This window comes from Palaemon carinicauda, chromosome 22 (genome assembly GCF_036898095.1).
Source record: "Palaemon carinicauda isolate YSFRI2023 chromosome 22, ASM3689809v2, whole genome shotgun sequence".
Classification (NCBI taxonomy): Eukaryota; Metazoa; Arthropoda; class Malacostraca; order Decapoda; family Palaemonidae; genus Palaemon; species Palaemon carinicauda.
The window spans coordinates 82,875,052-82,892,519 of NC_090746.1; the positions used below are offsets into that span (position 1 = coordinate 82,875,052).

Sequence of the window (17,468 nt, forward strand, 5' to 3'; positions counted from 1 at the left end):
AGCATCCATTATTCCCTTCCCGCTACACCTACTCCAATAACCAATCACATTTGCATCACAATTCCGTTTAAGTACCAACCTACGTAAATCTCATATATGACTAGCCTTCTCCCTATCTTTGACCAAAATATGTCCTGAGAAACTTTACTCCTTACTTGTTAGTGCCACACATGCTTTCCACACACGATACCTCAGAAAGTCACATATCAGCCATCGTGCTGGTGCCATGACACTGAATAACGCAATTTCTCAGGCATAGAAGAAGGCGTTGGATGATGGCCTTGCCTTCATGAGACAACCAAGTCCTGAGGCTCTGCACCAGTACCAACTTTCAAGAGATGATCTAGTTGCTCTACAAGATTGTGTACAAAAAGATTCCTGGCACAAATTAATGGACATCAAACAAACATTGGTTCCATGTGGCACCTCAACAACATGATTGTAAAGAAGAAACCCCCAAGTGTCCTCCACCACAGCCTTGCTCAGAACGCACAGGACCTTATTAATGAGTGGTCACCACAGTCCTAAACCATCAACCTTCCAGTTCATATACAAGACTCTCTCTCCTCATAAGAAAATTCCTGTGCCCTTTGTCTCAGTTCAGCCTTACTGAGCATTAATGAAGAAGACAATGTACCCATAACTAAGGAAGAGGTACGACGTGCCTTAGCAAGGAATGAAAAGTCGGCTCCTGGTGATGATGGCATCACCTATGCAGTCCTTTGCACACTCATAAAAATACCTGGCAACCCTCTCCTCCGGCTCTACAACCTCTGCCTCTGCTTGGGATATATGCCCCTAGCATGGACTCATAGTACAATTGTACCCATTCCCAACCCCGTGACAAATTCTGACCTATTTCCCTCACCTCCTGTTTCTACAAAGTATTTGAATGTATTCTTGTCTCCCTCCTTATGTTCCAGCTGCAAGATAAGCTTTCATCTAGAATATACGGCTTCCTATGCCAACGAGGAACACATCATTGTCTCATGGAGCTCTACACTTGTCTCTCCCCAACTAATGTTGTATCCTTCATTGATTTTAAAAGTGCATTTGATGTCGCAAATAGAGTCATTATTTTAGACCAGCTTATTGATTTTAAAATCAAAGGAAACCTTTTGAGGTGGATACGTGGTTATCTACAAAATAGAATCACATGTTTTGTTTAAGAGAGCATTGACCACTGCAAAGGAACTTGAACTTGGTACCTTTGTGCACACAGTATATATATTTGGAGTCCCAGTTCAAATAACACCATCAATTCCAGCAAGACAGAGAGTACATCCCAATATTCAAGATCTTCTGGCCCAGTTACATGGACATCTGACTCATTTCAAATGGCTTACTAATCATTCTACAGGAGTATCTATCCCAGTCGCCAAAACCAAATACATTGCTCTCATCCGCTTAGTGATAGATTATCTTTTCCCTGCACTATGTCAACTCTCCAAATTAACTCTAAAGCTTCTCGAAAAATTCCAGAACCAAGCAATGAGACTCATTATAGCTTGTCCAGCCTACACTAGAATTGCAAATATGCAACATGAATTCTGTTTCCCTCCACTTGATAAGAGAATAAACTAGAATATCACTAACTGCAGTATCGAATACCTGTATTACCCTCACCTTTCTCCTCGCTATTCACACATCATCAGGATTTCACTGGATCTAGATGCGCCTCGTCCACAACTACACCAGGGGGGATGTACACTAGTCAGTGCAGTTTGTTAAAGAATTCGGGGCTTGACATTTATATCATAGCAGAGGATGTGGATCATGACCTTGCACCCTGGCAGACTCCTGTGCCGGCAATCTCTGACACTCCAGTCTCGAAGACTGACTTGCCTCAACTTCAACAACAACATGCGTTGGAGACCCTCGACAGACTGTTCTCGTCCCTCAGTATAGCCCATTGCCTCTACACAGACGGCTCCCTGCAGCAGGATGGCAGTGCTGGATGTTCAGCTCCATATATTGTGAACTACATGGACTTCTAGATGCTATTATTTTCTTCACACGGACCACAAACAATGGCTTGATCATCTGCGACTCACAACCAGCACTCCAAGCCCTCTCATCACACAAACCAGCCTAGCCACACCTGGTTGCACAAATACTTAGGCAAATAAACACGGCCCATATGAGCTCAATGGTGGTCCATTTCTTGTGGATTCCTTCTCACGTGGGTTCCTGGCTAACAGCATCGTTGACCTGCCCATCATCGTAGTAATGCCGAGAGAGCCACCAGTGTACCAATAAAGCACTATGGCCACTTCCTTCCTCACCAATACGAGTATCACTGCAATGGACTCATGGTTCGTCGAAATAACGGGGTTTGAGTACGTCTTCGGCTGGGTTGGCAATGAGTTTGGCAGGTGGCTGAGCAAGATGGAGTTTCTCACTTCTCCTCCTGTAGGTTATGTGATTCACCCAACACTAACACCCTAGAACACTATTGCCTGAAATGTCTACTTGTTAGTGACCTTTTACTAAAAAGACTCCCAGTATCTGATGTATGTAAACAATTATTAACAGATAATAATTAGTTTAATGAAATCTTCATGCGTCATCCTCACTTTGGTGGATACTGAACAATCATTACCTATTATTGAATTGACTGTTATAATATCAACTAAGGATTGATACAACCTACCTCCGAAATCAAACTAAATTTTACTTTGTATTCCATGTGAATTTTTTATGATCTTTTAATATATAGATGTCAACAATATTATTGTTATGTACTTGAATGCCTGTCTAAATTCTATTTTGTATTCCGTATGAATTATTTTGGCATAACTTAATTACTTTAAAGATGTAAACAATATCATTATTACCATGTACCCAAATGTTTGACCCCAATCGGCGCAACAAATTTATTAAAGCAAATTTTTTGTTCTCTCTCTCTCTCTCTCTCTCTCTCTCTCTCTCTCTCTCTCTCTCTCTCTCTCTCTCTCTCTCTCAATATGAATGTAGCTTAGTATATTATGCTTTGGATTATCATGAAGGATACTATGTGGCGAAAAAAAAACGATATTGATTTTCTCTCTCTCTCTCTCTCTCTCTCTCTCTCTCTCTCTCTCTCTCTCTCTCTCTCTCTCTCTCTCTCTCTCTCTTGATCGTGGATAACTAATAAATAAACAGGAGTCCAAACCAAGACTATACCTTGCCAAATCTGTTTCTCAAGACTTACAAAGTATATTACAAACTTATGTAATAAATTCAAAGAAAGATTGAGATGGACCAATAGCTGTTGGGTTTTTTTAGTTAAAGTTTATTAAACCATGATTATTGCATATTTTATCTACGCAATGACTAAGCTTGTCTATTTCTTGCAATGTTTAGTTTTATGAAATTGGTAAATTGATAGAAATTAGGGATTTTACAGCGATTTCTTGAGTGGTAATATCAGGTCATCAAAGACAAGTAATTTCAATGTTTGATTGTAGATGGCGCCACTGTTTATACAAGGACACTAAAGCAGACCCTTATCTAGGGATGTCTGCTTCGTTGTTTTGTCATCCTTGTTACATCAGGGGTGAAGGCAAGACGGAGGACATGTTTAGTGTCGAGGTTAGTTGAAAGATAAAGTGTAGGAAGGAAGGAAGGCTATAATACTTTGACTCTTAGATGGTGAGTGTTGGCTTCTTTTTCTTTGTTTGTATTATGTCGTGCCAAGTTTATGCAAGATTTTAAGATTTTTAGTGAACTTTGAGTTTGCGTTCTTAATCTTTAAATTCTGTGAAGTGTACTGGAAGTGTTGATGCAGATCGGATACTTTCTATTAGTTTTAAACATTTTGGCGGGGATACTGTATTCGAAAGTGCTGTCCGTCAGGCTAAAGGAGACTTGTTATATTTATTATTACTTGATAAGCTACAACCCTAGTTGGAAAAGCAGGAGCAATAACTCCAAGGGCGCCAACATGGAAAATAGCTGTGAGGAAATTAAACAAAATTATTTTAACAGCGGTATTAAAATAAACTTCCATATAAACTTAACTAATTCTGTAACATAGCTCCGCCAGCAAGTTTTTAATTAGGTAATTTCAACAAAGGATCCATCTAACGCTTCGTTTGATACAAATCTATACATAAATCTATGCGGCTTAAAAATATAACTTTTATCCACATGAATAAGTCCCGAATCTTCTAACTCGCTCAAATTCCTCTTTAAACTGACTTCTCGTTTGTTGCTGTGTACGTTAAAAACAATGTCATTATTACATATTGTATTCTACATAGTCCAAACTTTTTTTTAATATTTATCCTCGTTTGTTCTTTTGTACGTTAAAAAGTCATTATTTCATATTGTTTTCTACATAGCCCAAACGTCAATTTTTTGTTATGTTATCCTCATTTTATTTGGTGTTAGCATTTTAACTAGAATCATTGTGTAAAATCACTAAACTTGCATTGATTACGAATGCCCAACAAGGGATTTCTTTAAATACAATTTCCACTGCTAATTTGTCTTTGGAGAGATGGGGGGTTGTGAACCTTCTTATGGTGTAGTTTCTAATTTACCCTGTGCTTTAGCATCAATCTCCTGTCGATCTTCCAAATTGAGTCGATATTTATGTACAGATTTTGTTTTGCATTATTGTGGTAACATTAGAAGAATAATGTACTGCCAAGATCACCAGTGTTATTAAAATTTAATTTTTAGTAAAGTTGACTTTATATTGACTACGATGCATTAAGTTGTGACAGAAGGCCTGTTATATTGAAAGTGTGAAATTTTATTTATACGTATCCATTAAGGAATGGAACTTGGTTTAGAGAAGTCTAAATTAGGCATGGAAGCGTATTTCATACTTCCGTATGATTGGTGTTAGATTGTCATAAATTTGTTTAAACTATAAATGATTTGTTAGTTTACTCGTAAGGTTGTGCACTGGGTAGTCTCTCAAAGGTGCAGCTCTCCTTTACCCTCCATCCTTAATGTTTTAGGCTATTTCCTTGGAGAATTAATAACGAGATTCCCTAACCCGGATTAGGTGAAGCCAGGCTTTACTAGGCACCGTCAAACTGACTGTTCACGGTCACTGACTGTTCACGGTTCCCAAGTTAACAATCTCCCCCAGTCTACTGGAACTTAGTCGGTTCTTTTCAGACCTTTGTTTATAGATGGCAACTATTTTCTTGTGCTTTTTATTAGACATGATTCCTCCCTGGGCTGCTTTATTTGAAAAAAAAATAATTTTAAACTTTTTGCTTTTAACTTCTTATAGATGGCAACTATTTTGTGCTTTTTATTAGACATGGTTCCTCCCTGGGCTGCTTTATTTGAAAAATTTTTTTTAACTTTTTTGCTTTTAACTTTGGTGAATTGGTTACAAACTCCTTGGAATATTGAACTACGGTAAATTAGTTACACTTTATATCCCTCTATGGATTACATATAACATAGCTTGTGATATGCTCACAACTGTTACCAATTTTTCCCTTAAGGCAGGGGGCTGTCTGTTATGTCCTCTATCATCAAACCCTATTTACCATATTTAATATCTTCGAGTAGTTACTTATTCGTTCAAGTATTTTTTCTTGTTCTCGAAATAAAAAACATTAATTAGTTTTAAAACGCTTAAGAATTTTACACTAAAGAATTTTACACTAAAGGTATCAAGATAACAATGTATAAAAGACAGTAAATGGTTAAAAAAAACTAGTTCCGTAGATAACTTTATTTTTTCACTAGTCAATGGCAGAACTAAAACTACACCAGTCTGACTGGTAAACCTGACTTAAACTTGGCTTCACGGGTTCAGGTAAGAACCGAATTAGTTCATCTCTAGTAGTATTAATCCTCCTAGGCTACTGTAAAGCTTTGAGTATATTAGTACAGTGGGAAGTTATTTTTAAAGTTTTGTTTGAAAAGTTTCCAAAGTGCACTTCTGAGTTATCATTATGTCAAAATAGCACCTCTTCTACAGTAACTAGTAGACTGAAAAGATCAGACAAATTAAGACACATGCCAATCATAAGGTAGGGAATTATTTAGTCACTTTTAGTTGTGACCTGGGTAGGGGTCTTAGTGTCTTGCCCCCAGGTTAGGTCAGTTACTGGGAAGGGGTATCCTGGGGCTTGCCCTCTGCTAGATCTGTGACCTGAAGTGGGGTCCAGAGCTTTGCCCCCTGGCTAGATCTGACTTGTGTATGTTAAATTTTGGGAAGGGGTGTATGGGTGGCTTACACCCTAGTGCTAGGGTAGGTGGGTTTGTTAGGTTCTGTGGGGTTTTGCAAATACCTTGTGTTAAATAGCTCTTTTTTTTTGTTTTTGCCCACCCACATCTCCCAGGCTCTCGCCTTTCCATGAGTAGGGGGGCTAGAGGGAGACTGCTTTATTAGTAGTGGGAAGAATGGTCAAATTCAATTGTTCGTTAGACGGAGGGGGGGAGTAGATGGAAACTGCTTTATTTGCAGTGGAAGTAAAGGTCAAATTCTTTGGAAGCATATATACTGTAGGGACAAGTTTTTGTCTTTTAATTGTATGTTCTATTTTACCACTTGACTGTTTATGTAGAATTCAATCCACTAAACCTACTAAATCTTGTTCCAATGTAATATCCATGAAGACTTCAAATAACCTCTCGGTTTAATAATTTTTACATTAACCATAATTCATAACGACAATAAAGGGATAATCAAGCAATTTTACCCACAATGCATGTTTAATAATTTTTACCATACCCATAATTCAAACCAAAAATAAAGGCATGATCTGGCAATTTTACACACTGCATTGACAAAAATACCATCGGGAGAGAAACTTAACATAGCAGTTCAATCATCCTTGATGTAACTAAGAAAAGTATTAATAGATTTCCATAATTAATTTGTGAAAGATTAGGGTTCCTATTCGTATGTATAGTCTCAAATGATAAGATATCCAAATTTGGCCTGAAATTGTAAAGTTAAGAGCCATATTTTCCTTTGTCGTTTTAAGTCTTTTGTTTCCACTCCCTCCTCCCACTGGCTCACTTGTGTAAAGAGAAGATAGATGGTGAAGCAGTTTACTTAGTCACGGGAGTCTTGTATCCCTTTGGCAGTCTTCTAGAATCTAGCCTATCACCAAAAGATGTAGTCTGTCCCTTGAGTGTTCTCCCGGCACCTTTTACCTCTAGTTGCGCTCTCTGCACCTTTCGCCAATTTTAAGATGCTATAGGCAGAAATTTTTTAAGTGTTAAGTTGTCAGATGAGTCTTTACTTTCAATTTTTGTTCAGCCGATCACTAATTGACCTTAAATTCTGCCTTGGCTATTGTTTGCAGTCTGCATTGTATAAGATTTAGTTTCGGCATATTCTCACTTGAATTAATCTGTGACTTCTTATTCTATTAAGGGGAAATCCTTCCAGTTCCCTCGTAGTCAATGGGGACAGATAAATTATTCTTAGGTTTATTAATATGATATCTTCACTCTAATACATAATTTTACTAGACCTACCCAGCCAGTCCTACCCAGCCTTCTCCGCTACTGGTATTGCCCTACTGATAGGATTGCATGAGCTCGCATTCTAGCTGTCATAATTAAAAAACGGGACGGGAAAAGGAATCAGGTTGCCAATGTGGTAAAAGTTTAGACAGGGAATTGGGATTCAAAGCTAACTAAATGATATAGGTAAGCATTAACTTTAGAATAATTCCCATATTTATATTTAATATTTTATAAAATGCTAGAATAAGTCTCTTTGAGAAGTGTCAACCTTCATATCATCAGACTTTGCACCATTCAATGATTGCTTGTAATTCAGAAGTAAAAAATTGGAACATAATGCATTTTTTCACTTAAATTAATACAAATATTTTGATTTACAGATGTGAACATATTGACGGGTTTCTTCCAACGGCTGTTTTTGAGCCTTCTTCAGATATCCTGGTTCAGCCAGAGCACATTGGATGAATACAATGTTAATCTTTGCCTATGGTAAACCAGCTTGCCCAAAAATCGCCACCGAAGTCTTCCGCGAAGACTATAAACTGGAAGGAATGATGCTGCAAATAGAACAGTAAATCTTGGAACCCCTCTAACAGAAATTGAAGTTTTTATCGTTAAAGTAAAAGGTGCAGGCCACGAGTGTAAGTTTACAATAAAACAATCGGGGATCTTAATGTCCCCCAGGATGTCGAGGAATCTGCACGTATCAAATTTCAGGACTAAAATCAAACTTTTTTTTTAATCTCGAGGGTCCATGAAGACAAGGGTAAAGTTCACACCTTGCTGAACATGGCTCAATAGAGTAGCAGTGCTCACCTAATAGAGCAGTTGTGGTCAAAAAGATCCTCCGGGTCACTGCCTTCCAGTTGAGGCCTTTGGGAGGGAACTTAAATTATTTTCTTGTCTCGCTGGCAGACCTGCATTATCATGTACAATTCGTACATTAACTTGCAGTTTGGGGCTACTCTAAAACTCTGTTCGACATCTCCTCTCATGGAGGCTTGCGCCAACAAGACTCTAATCTCTCCTTGTTTTGCCACCAGAGTGACCCAGTGTCATATTGGAGTTTCATCTAAACAGATGAAGTAAAGTTTGGTGACTTTCTGTACATAAGTACAAGGGATTATTTAAGCTTAACTTTAAAATGTGGTTAAATTGTATGCACCTGATCATGTTAGAAGTTATATTTAGAATTTTCTATTGTATATTTTAGATCTCTAGATAAAGTATTTTGTAGATTTTTAATGAAAGCCATAGGTAAGCACACAGAAAAATAGTATTTTTCATAAAGTATAGGCCTAAAAATTCGTTGTATGGGAATTACCTATGAACAAATTCAGTAGGGATGAGCAATCATGGAAAATAGCAGGATAAATAACATTATGGTTTAAAGATAAGACTATATAGTATTTAAACTATTTGGTTACTAATGCTTAAAGGGTGTTCAACGCGTAATTATTACTATTAAATTAAACTTCCTAACCTAGTTGGATGTTTGGTAATATTTCCTGCTGCCAGAAAATTTGTATTCCCCCACAATTCTGTACTTAAAAGAAATGTATTTTCTATATCCACTGGTTTTTTACTCTTCTATAATTATGCATGTAGCATTTATAGAAATGTATATTCTATATCCACCTTTGAGTTTTTTTTACTAAAGGTAATCTCAAAGTATTGGACTACTTTTGGCATGTTTGTAGTGTTCATTTTGTCCTGTTACTAAAGGTATCTTTCAAGTATTAGACTATTAACCTTTATTTGTGGTCCTCATTGTCATGTTTTTTGTATATAAAAATTTTATTCCTAATTTACCAAATACCATAAAGGCTTTGGTTAAGATAAATTAAATCTCTGTAAAGACTTACTGTTTATGCTCAACCTATAACCTAATAGTTATAATTAAATTTTAATTCAGTGTAACAATTTTGACTGCCGTTCTCAAATGTGCAAGAAAATTCTCCTTGCGTACTGGTTCTTCGTTAATATTCCATTACTCAGGTTCTAGTCATAACTAAAAAAAAAATACTGGAACATTACAAACTGCTACTAACCAATGAAGTAGTCTACATTAATTAAACTAAATCCAATAATTCTTGCTTACAAAACATTTAGAATAAGTTCCTGTGTTAGTACAAGTTTTGTTTATAGCAATCCTGGATGGTAACATAAATTTGAATGAAAAATTTTCACTCTTTCAATAAGCACGATTGAGGGTGTTTCGATAAAGATCGTGAGCGTTCCTAAAAAAATAAGAAAAAAAAATTTAGAGATAAGTGAAATTAGATTAAGTAACTTAAATGAAAGGGTGTCCAACTGGCTTGATAAAACCCTTCTGGTCCAGTGTGTTGTAAAATTTAGGAAAATAAAGATGAAAATCATGCTTATATAAAAAAAAAAAAAACCCACCTACCGTGGGTTTCGGTACAAGAAAGTTTATGGGCATTAACTTAAACTAACTAGTATCAGTATGAGATCTAGAGTATATTACACTTGTAATTTTGGAGTAATTTTATTATAGTCTGAAGGCTCCGTCCATACGGACGAGCTTTATTACAGCCGACGACAGTAGAGTAGAAGTAGCAAGCAGAAGTTTGGTATAGAATTTTACGAAGATTACGAAAGGAACGACACGGGGATGTCGTTGTCAGACCAATGTTAACCATCAATGCCGATGATTGTCCTGAGGTAACTTTAATTTGAACTTGCTATTTGGATAAACAGCACACTTTCAGGCGCAGGGATTCGTGGGCTGATGCTTAGAGATGATTAATTTTTTAACGGGCTGCTAATACAAGAGCCAGCTCCAAATTTGTTGGCACAATATACATTGAATTTCAGAGTTCTAAAATACTTATGGTCACTTAATAATCTTATTGAAGAGGGGAAACTAAAATTAGTCCTTTCCCGCAGATAACACAAGTAGCAAACAAATATGCGACAAACTGCGTAGTCTAAATAAATCTTAGTTGAGCATTCGTAAACAATGTAAGTTTAGTGATTTTACACAATGCTTGGAAATCCTTGTTATATGCCTATTTAAGTTCTTGATAAGTATTCTGTTGGACGAGTGTGTTAGTTTCGAAAATATTGTGAAACTTATTTTTGATCCATTCTCGTGTAATTTATGAAAGTTCAGATACTTTATACCTCAACTGTAGTGATATAAACTCTAAAATACACTACTTGTCAAGTAATATAAACTAAAATTCTCTCTCTCTCTCTCTCTCTCTCTCTCTCTCTCTCTCTCTCTCTCTCTCTCTCTCTCTCTCACTCTCTCTCTCTCTCTCTCTCTCTCTCTCGTGTGTGTGAGAGAAAGCTGCTATTAAGTTTATAAGTCTGGTAGTGACCGCCATCACTCATCCTATTGTACGTACATCTTAAATTACTAGTGTTTTGGCCTTCGTAATGCTTGGGCTACTTTTCAATACCCTGTGACATCTTGAGGAGCCTCCCCTTCTGCATATGTTACGGGGACGACATACTAGTTTTATTCCTCCAGGTAGGCACACCTCGATCACCTGTACATCGTTCCCAACCGCAAGCAACAGAGCGAGTGTAACCTGGCAAAGTAAGTGTACCTATGGCGCCAACGAAGAGTCATTCTTATGGCACCGCATCGCTAGTGAAGGCGTCTTAACTGCTGTCTTGAAGGTATATCCTGTTCAGAACTTCGGCACGCCCTCGACTGTCAAAGCACTTTTAAGAATTTTTGGGCATGATAAACTATTTTTACCGGTTTCTGCCAGCTATTACTGCCACTCTTGAACCCCCTTCTATTCCTCCCTCGAGGGCAAGCCAAAAGACGAAGTGGGGTCCCCTTAATCAAGCGGCTTTCTGCAACGCAAAGAATGCCGTTTCAACCGCTGCTGCTCACTTTTCCTGTGCCACATGGCTTCTCCTCTTCAACGATGAAAGCCATGTTGTTGGTGCAGTACTCTAGCAGGTGGTCAATGGCTTGCTACGCACTTGGCCTTTTCCAGTAGAAAACGTCCCAGGCAGATTCTAGCTGCTCAACCTTAGACTGAAAATTTGTCGGTGTATTTATCATCAGTCAGTATCGCCACTAAAGGGTACGCCCTCCATCATTAGCACGGAACACATTCCTATGGTGTTCGTGCACCCCTTCACTCGACATGCTGATGCCTGGTCCGCCCGTCAACGCAGACATCTCTCCACAGTGGCTGAATACAATTTCGCTCTCCATGTTCCTGGGAAAACCCGTTCTGCCAAGAAACACATTGGTTATCATTCATCTGGGATTTGATTACAACGCCTTGACAGAAAGCCCAACGAAAAGATCCCGAGTACCAAGCATTTAGGACATCCTGCACATCCCTCCATTGGGAAGAAGCCCTCAGCTGGTACGGTACTGAAATATCAGATTTTTGTATATCTTTGGGTCTTGTAGTGAATGAGAGTGAAACAACATACCAATCACGAATGGAAAGTGATAAAGAACTCTTGCTTTTCGATGTAAAACTATCGATAAAGTAACAAGTTATAAATAATTGGGTATGTATATTGGTTTTGGTAAAAGGGATCAAATTACATATGTGAAGAGCATTTGTACGTCCAGACTTAAGGCCTTACGTCTTTAATCTAACTATGATAACGGTGTTATTACAGTATTCCAATATTAAGGTCTATATCTTGCCACCATTAGAACTGTCATAGATGACTCAACTCCAGTCGTATGTTGTTATACAGGTAAAGATCTTCGGCCCTTGGATTTGTTGCAAAATGAAACTGAGGGTGATATTAACTTGCCCTAGAACTGGAAAGATTGAAACATTGCGTATGGAGTGGATTTTTTTAAGTGTCGCTCAAAGAGTAAGAGATAAGTCTCTTAAATTTTAAGACTGATTAGACAAAATGATAGGCATTTAAAAACTAGAATAAATAGATGTGACAGATGTTCCAGGATTCTTCAGACTGAATGGGTATTCACGAAGGTTTTGTAAAATATTGAATGACTTTGATTTCTTTGTACCTTTGCATAATTCACGTCCAATAAAACCTTGGATTACTGAGAAAGTAGATGTAAGTATAAAAAAACTTGGTTTAAGAAGACGAGATAACAATCCCCATGACCTAAAACAGGTGTTTTTGGAGAAGATATCTCGGTACCAAAGGGCACGGTGATTCTTGCGTATTGTGATGGTTCTATCACCGGATGTCGAGCTGGTCTTGGTGTTGTAATTAAGAGAATATTTCTAATTTGGTATTAGCAAAGAGGAGAGAATATCTAAACGTATTGGTGATCACAGCTCATCTACCACTCCTGAGCTGTTTGCTATATATGTTTGGAATTTTGAATAAATAAGGAAAAAAATTATAATAGGCTTTGCTGACAGAGTGGTCTTTTGGCTTTATATGCTAAAGTACCTTTTGATGATAAAATATTTACCAAGTGCCAAGAGTACATTTCTATTGTAAAAGCGTCTGGCTACAGTGTAAATTCATCTGGATACCTTCACATTGTGGTATATATTTAAATGATGTTACTGATGAATTAGCTAAACAGCAGTGTAATGAAGAATCTATAGATTACACCACTTCAGTTAGTATGAGAAAAATAGTCACACGTGGCAAGGGTAAGGGAAGCATGGAACATTGAGAAGGCTAGGGCAATCTTGGGTAATGGCAGTAAGTGTCTCATTATGATTATATTAGTAACCATACACGTTTTACTTGTGGAAGGTCTTCAGCTAAATGTGAAGGAATTGCTATGAATTTTAAACTAGGCTATAAATACTACTTTCAAAATGAAAGTGGAGAGGGTATCCATTGTAAATTTTGTGACGCTGCTAATTCGCATACACTGCACCATTACATTATGGAATGTGGTTCTTTGACAGAATTTAGAAATCTTAAGTGTGGTTTTTCATTAATAGTAATTTATACATGAATATTGCAAAAAAATTTTAAAACACTGACATAAGGTATTAAAATTTATAATTTACTTTATTACTGTTGTTATTTGTAAGCGTTTACTACAGTACTGTATACAACCGTGTTCCCTAGAAATTTTGTAATTTGAAATTTGATGTGAAACGGATGTGGTTTTTCTCTACATTGAAATATTTCTACTTTTATGTGAAAAGGTAGTATAAGATGTATATTCTGTAAATAAAATTTCGATTATTTGGAACATAAGTCAATTTGAAGTGCTGTTGTAGCATTCAAATTGATTAAAACAGGGATGTACTGTATTCGGTTTAGTATATTTTTGTAGAACTTCAAAAGTTCAAACTTATTACCGGGATTTTACTTTTGTACTTAGGTTTTGTTCATTTATAGATACTTCAAAAGTTCAAACTTATTACTGGGATTTTACTTTTGCACTTAGCTTTTGTTCATTTATGTAAATTAAAGATAGAGTAGGGTGTCTAGCAAGACAAACAGCTCCTATTGACGCCTTTTTATGTCCATAAATTGTTTGAATATTGATTTAAATTTGAATATGTAAGTATACTTGAATAAAAGATATTTTTACCTTCACCAACTTCTTTGCAAAGGTTATGTATTGATAGGCGTGAGCATAACTCAAAAACTTTTTGACCGAATCTTATGAAACATGGTGGGATGATTGACTATGATCTAAGGACCATTTGATTAGATTTTGGGAGAGATGGGATCAAAGGTCAATGTCAAGGTAACGAAAAGGTAAAATATTTCTTTTTGAAATATTGTGGTGAATTTTTATCCGATTCGCATGAAACTAGTTCCAAAATGTTCATAATTCAATTGCTTGTTTTGTGATATAAAACATGATATAGAAACATCATTATACCATATTAGCAGTTTGAGTTCAAATGTCAGCGGGGTCAATGAACTTGCAAAAAGTGCAGGTTTCATCATTACGCTGCCATTATTATCAGATTTGTTTACTTTTCCTTTTACTTTTACTTTTAGGGGTTTATTTCTCGCCCTCCATCAGACACTAAGAGTCTGTTCAGGCGGGCCTTGGTGTGTGAAAATAATTTCTTTCCAGTTAATATTTTGCTCTGTTTGCATAACTATAGTAACAAATGTGGAGCTGAGGTAGGTATGCGCTCTACCAAGTGCCCGTTTTAGTTGCATTTTGACTGTATTAATGTTTTTGTCAACAGGAAAGGATAGAAGTTGAAAAATGGTTCAGGAGAAAAAAAAATATTCGTTTGATATTCATTTTAACTTCAATCAAGTAACTTCCTCTTAATAATAACAACAAACCTGTCTTTTCTGTCTCTCCTTTACAATGAATATGGCTGTTCTCTTAATAGCATTACACAACTTACACAAGACCTTAGGGTTTAGAGAGAGAGAGAGAGAGAGAGAGAGAGAGAGAGAGTGAGAGAGAGAGAGAGAGAGAGAGAGAGAGAGAGAGAGAGAGAGACTACCTGATTGTGCACCTGAACCGTTTCTTCATATTATTATCATTATTATTATTATTATTATTATCAGACTTCGAAGTTCAAACATAGGGAAAGCAGTATGGTACGGAAGTAGAGACAGAAAAAAAAATTAGAAATTAGAAATGATATAACAATATGAACTTGATCACAGGCACGAAGGAATCTGAAATCATTGGTATTTCCTGGTCGAAAATTATAAAATATCTTTTGGAACATAAGAGAATTATTAGTGGAATAATTGCTCCACTTTAAAATGAAAATAAATATTTTGACTAGAATATTGTACAGTACATGATAGTCGATGCACTATTTAGATCAATAAACACTGTCTTTTTCATGGTGAATTTTGAAGTGAAAAGGAATACAACAAGAATCTTTTTATGTATCAATATTTCTCTTAAGATATAGGATTGTTTCTTTATTAGATATTGATTATATAATTTTTCACTGACTTTTTTTCATGGTTAATTATGTAGCCAACAGATGGCATTTGTTTTCTATGTGGTGACGTAACGTCTTTGAAAGTAACTGCTTTCTTTTAGATTCCTTGTTAGTCTCTCGACCAATCAGGAGTCGTTTTCTCATTCTTTGTCTCGAAATAATGAAATGGGCCCTTCTGATTGGTTGAAACCTGGAAGAAAGCCGGCAAGATGGAACTGTAGACGGTGAGAAATCAGGAAGCAATGTCAGTGCGTGTTGGAGCTGAGACATACTTGCACCTTCATTTAGTTGCTGAAGTTACGTGCATATTGTGTTTGCATCTGCATTTTTGGATCCGTGTTTCCAGTATTTGTCGCCATTTTCTGAGGCCGTGGTGCGAAGGTAAGATTGTCTTTAAAAATCTGGTGTTCAGGGTTTGCGAGTTTTTACTTTTTGTTAGGTTCTTATAGGGATGTTATGGCATGTTTTCCAATTTGCAAGTGCCGGTTTAACTCTTTAGTGTTTAGTAACGTCCGTTTTCGTTTAGTAAAGTATCTTTAATTTCACTTTTAAAGAAATTTTTAATGGCTAAACCTTTGGTTATAAGTTTGTTGTGAACGTTAAGTCTTTTCATCTAGCATAATAAGCACATTGCTTGGGGTAATCATTAGAAACTGCTAATGCTAATCTTATAAATCAATCAAATTTGTCAGTATCTACGTGCAATACAATAAAAGTTTAATCCAATTCGCTTACAATTTTTATTCTATTTTTAGCGTTTAGCATATTCTGTGAATTTTAATTCGGTAGCATTCACTGCACTTTAAAATTTATAAGTAATTTCTTGTTTCTATTGATTTTTAAAAGTGGAATTCATTGGATAGTTTTTAAAACTTTCTAACGTATAACCAATACGCATTTTCTTAAGTAATTTGTCTTCGAGTGTTTAGCGTAAATTTTAACTGTTCGGGTTTTTTTGGCTACTGTGAATTTATAGTATTTTAATTCATTAAAACTTTAAAATCTAGGATTGAGGTCTTAAGCAACGATGTAATTTCCGAAGATTTGTTTTTAAATCTAATTTTGGTTCTATCGTGTAGTGATCAGTCATAAGTGTTATTTTGGATAACTAGTAAATCAAAGTGCTGAGGTTTGTATAGCATGCTTAAAGAGTTACATACTGTAGATGGGGAAAGTTTCGACTTAAGTTGCAAGGTTTGATATTCTTTGCTTTATAAATTAACAGCTATGGTTGATACTAGGATAGCTATGGTTGATACTAGGTTTTCCCTGATAGTAAGCGCATTAGGGTGTTTCGCTTCCTATCTGATCTTATGAAAGAGGTGTTGATGGTTAAACTAGATAGTGTTTATTTCATGTGAGGTGTGCTAACGACTTGAAAATAGTGAAATAGAGCTGAATTAGAGCTGAATTTGGTACATAGTCTTTAGTTTCTCTAATTTACTAGGTTTACTAATTTTGCTATTTTCTAGGTTTACTAGTAAAGTTTGGATAAACAATGTTGTTAGTCTTAGATTTATTTGTATTGTCTTAAAAGTTGTTGGAATTCAGCGAGCACTGTTACAGATCTCACTATACAGTAAATTGAGCTTGTGTGAAATAACATTGGCTTGAGTTTTCATTCATTTTGATTAACTGAGACCCTCGGCAGTTAAGATGAATTTAAAGCTAAAATGCATTATTTATTGGGAAGACTGCTATAACATATCCATCTATAATCAAATGCACAGTCGATATTGTTTACTTTAAAATGCTGCTGATTTTTTATATAATCCCTTGGGTGAGTTCTTTGGCAAATTTCTCCCAGCCTTGATATCTTGTCAGATGCTCTTTTTGCTCAATATAGTTCTTTTAAATGAAGCTTTCTGGGTAGCCTAGTCAAATTTGCTATATAGTCAAATTTGCTATATGTAAAATGTTAAGTCTGTTTAGTTAAGCTCAGGGTTTTTTAGAATTTTGTCCTTAACCGAAACATCTTGGGTGGCTTTTTGGAGTGTGGTACAATTAATTGAGTTTTTCTATGCCATAAAATTTGCCATTTTTGTGATTTCTGTTTTCTGTTTCAGGCTTGTAGTGGAATTTTTTACTTATGGGCGTGTGGACATCGCAACACGTTGACCTCCATTAAGTTTTCTCTCATAGCTCTTCCAAATCATAAGTTTTTGATTTTGGAAGAGCTATGAGAAAACTTAC

The 17,468-nt window shown here is 36.2% G+C and overlaps 1 long non-coding RNA gene across 1 annotated transcript; it reads left to right on the plus strand.

Moving 5' to 3' along the window:
• Positions 1-6,770: 6,770 nt before the first annotated feature.
• Positions 6,771-7,979, plus strand: LOC137616150 (uncharacterized). The gene is made up of 2 exons (XR_011039296.1): positions 6,771-7,620; positions 7,818-7,979. It is a non-coding gene; the product is annotated as an uncharacterized lncRNA (long non-coding RNA).
• The last annotated feature ends 9,489 nt before the right edge of the window (positions 7,980-17,468 follow it).